The sequence below is a fragment of the Zingiber officinale genome, chromosome 3B, assembly GCF_018446385.1.
Source record: "Zingiber officinale cultivar Zhangliang chromosome 3B, Zo_v1.1, whole genome shotgun sequence".
NCBI classification, from domain to species: Eukaryota; Viridiplantae; Streptophyta; class Magnoliopsida; order Zingiberales; family Zingiberaceae; genus Zingiber; species Zingiber officinale.
Window position 1 is genome coordinate 73310421 of NC_055991.1, and position 3781 is coordinate 73314201.

Genomic DNA, 3781 nt, shown 5'->3' on the forward strand with positions numbered 1-3781 from the left:
ACCGGATAGCTGGCGAGAAGTCCAAGCGGGTCGACGGGCTGACCGGACGCTTGGCGAGAAGTCCAGACGGGTCGACGGGCTGACCGGACGTCTGGCAGGTAAGTGAGGTAAGTCACTGGAGGGGAGTGACTGCGAGGACGCGTTCCCGGGAAGGGAACATTAGGCATCGATCCGGCTTAGATCCATTTCGGATATCTAAGTCGAGATCGTGACTAGATTCCGGTCTCGGAAAGACGGAATCTAAGTCATACTAACTTGTGCTAATTCATACTATTATAAAATGTGCTAACAATTTATGTTGCAGGTTATATATTACCTCGGACTAACTTTGTTTTACAGGAAAAGGGAGTTTTCTGGAACAAGGTGGTCCGGGCGCCCGGAAGGCAAATTATATCCAGCCGAGTCGTCGCCACGTGGAGCATCACGGTTTGAGTTGCTACGTCACATTCCAGGCGCCCGGAAGGAATCCAGACGCCCGGAGCAACATATAAAAGAACCCCCAGGCAGGAGCTTCAGAATCAATCATCAATATGAGAACTCTTCTACTGCTGGTCCTGCTGCTCTACGTTCCTGCGACGCCGACAAAGCCCCGACAAAGTGCTCCTTCAGTTTTTAGTTTATTTCTTTGTCGGTATTACTTATTACTTTGTTTCATTAGCATTTCCTGTATTCATCTTGTAACTATATTCGAATTGCTAGTGATTGCCCAACGAAAGTAGTCAAGGACCACGGGCCTTCGAGTAGGAGTCGTCACAGGCTCCGAACGAAGTAAAAACAACTGTGTTCATTTACTTTTCCGCTGCGTATTTTTACTCAACTTTTCGAATCGATATTCACCCCCCCCCTCTATCGAATCTAACGGTCCTACAGGTTGTACACTTGACAACCTCGAGATCCGGCATCACTTGGAAGAGCAGGATACGCGAAGGGCTTCGCATCATGGGTAATTCCTTCTCTTAGTTTAGAACTAGCATAAAACTCGTACTCGTAATGTTTTTCCGAAAGTTTTACTTCGCACGGATCCGGTGGTATGGGGGTTTCGGGGTTTCCGCGATGCGAAAAGCGGTTTTCGCGGCCCGAAAAACCCAACATATTATCCTACAACTGGCAAGAGAACATATGGAGCAAATACATTCTTTTCCCGTACTAGCCCAGTTGGACCTGATCGCGGAAGGAGCTATAGCTGTAAGCTTCCTTTATTATTTTCTGCCATTATTCCTATCATCCCTTATACCTGTCTCTCTGTAGAACCTTGTCGAATCCTTGGCCAGGAGTCAAACCCTGTCCGCCCTATATCAAGAGAATAAAGCTATGAAGGACAGGGTAGCTGAGGTGGAACTCCAATTAAATGACTCGGCAGCAGCTAACCACATCCTGAGGGCTGAGATAGAGACCCTAAAGAGAGCGAATGCCCTCCATAGACAATTCCTGAGGGAAGCAGATCAGGAAATCAAGGGTCTTCAGGCAGAAAAGAGCCAGATCAGGCTTCTTCATCAGCAGACCATGAATCAATTGAATAAGGAGCTGCAATCCAAGGAAGCATTATTACAGGAGCAGAGCAGAACTCTAGAATCTCAAGCAACAGAATTGCGCACGATGCAGGCTGAATTAGCCTAAGCTTGCTCTGCTTCTTCTGGAGTCACCACAGCTTTGGAAATATATCGGGCAGGAGAAAATGAACACTGTAAGTTGAGCCGAGAGGCCTACCTCCATTCCAGAGAGTTTGGCGTCCAGGTAGGGGACCACTTCGTGACCTCCATAGCTTATGGTGCGGCAGGGGCCTTGCGACAACTATATGAATAAGGATACCTTAATTTCGCTCCCCCTTGAAGACTTAGATCACCGTCGTATTTTGAAAGAAATACCTGACGAAGTCTTCTCCGCCTTTAAGTAATTTGTGTTTGTAAACTATATAAACTGAACAATTCTGTGCTTAATTTTCCATCCCATTTCTTGTTATTCGCCTTCTGGGCATGAATCCAAAATAAGTCTGATGCTTTACAAAAGAGTAAGAACATAACGATCCTGACCGAGCAAACATTCTTACTAACTGGTTGGGCAAATATTCCCGACCTGAGTTATCCTAACTCCATCAGACTCACACTTATCGGGTTTAGACTTTGTAAAAAAATAAAGTTATCTATGTGCGATGAGGCCGTAGATAGTTAGCGCTCCAGGGTCGGTCTAGCTTTTTACCCCGAACGTCCTGCAGGTAATAGGCACCTGACGCCAACTTTTTAACAACTTTATAAGGCTCATCCCACTAGGGTGCCAGTTTGGCTACATCCCCGACAGGCTTTGTTCGCTTCCAGACTAGTTCCCCTTCTCCAAAGAAACGAGGAACCACCCTTCTATCATAATTCTGCCTCATCCTTTGTCGGTAAGCCGCTAGCCTCGCTGCCGTCCGCTCATGAGTTTCACTAATAAGATCCAGATCTATAAGTCGTCACTCGACATTCTCCTCATCGTATAGCGTTCTCCTAGTTGAAGACACTCTGATCTCTATAGGTACTACCGCCTCATTGTCGTAAACTAAATGAAATGGAGTGAGACATGTGCTCTCCCTGGGCGTTGTGCGGTAGGTCTAGAGAATACTTTGCAGTTCTTCCACCCAATCTCCTCCAACGTGATCCAACTTAACTTTCAATCCCCGCATAATTTCTCGATTAATAACTTCTGTCTGACCATTACTTTACGGGTATGCCACGAATGTGAAGGCTTGTATAATGTCGAACCCTTGACACCAGGCCTAGATCTTATGACCCTGAAACTGTCTTCCGTTATCCGATACCAGTTTGTGGGGTATGCCGAATCTGCACGGAATGTTTTTCCATAAAAACTTAATAACTGCCCCCTCTGTAATTCTGGCCAAGGCTTCGACTTCTACCCATTTGGAAAAATAGTCCACTGCCACAAGCAGAAATCGCTTTTGTCCGAGTGTCATAAGAAATAGTCCTACAATATCCATACCCCACTGATCGAAGGGACAAGAAATCATAGACGTCCTCAGCATCGAGGTGGGCGTATGCGTCAAATTTTGATGCTTTTGGCAAGATAAGCAAGTGTTCACCAACTGCTGAGCATCCTTCTATAAGGTAAGCCAGAAATAGCCGGCCAGCAGTACCCTGCGAGCTAATGTTCTGCCTGCAGCGTGACTGCCACAACACCCTCGATGTATTTCTTGTAAGGCATGCTCCGCCTCTTCCATGCTTAAACACTTGAATAAAGGCTTGAAAAATGCCCGCTTATATAACTGATCTCCTATCATGATGTAGGCGTGAGCCTTTTTCCTCACCAGCCATGCTTCCTCCAGGTCGGTTGGTAGGATACCTTGTTGAAGATAACTAATCATTGAGACTCTCCAATCAATAAGTTCCTCCACGTTATTCTGAATATCTATCTGGGCTATGAGAAACGTCTGCGCTATTGACCTGTCCAAGACCCATGTGGTCAGAGAACTGACCATTTTTGGCTAACTCGTCAGCTCGACCATTCTCTGTTCTGGGAATCTTGCTCACCGTGACCTCCTTGAACTCTTCTTTCATTTTCTCATAAGTCTCTCGGTATACCTACAGCTTATCACTATTGACCTCAAATTTGCCTGCTACCTGCTGGGTTACTAATTGAGAATCCGAGTAGATGATTACTCGGGCAGCTCCCACATGTCGGGCTGCCTGCAGCCCTGCCAATAAAGGCTCATACTCTACCTCGTTGTTAGTGGCTCTGAAGTTCAACCGTACGGCTAGCTGCAAGATGTCTTCGGGGGGGGATATCAGAAGAA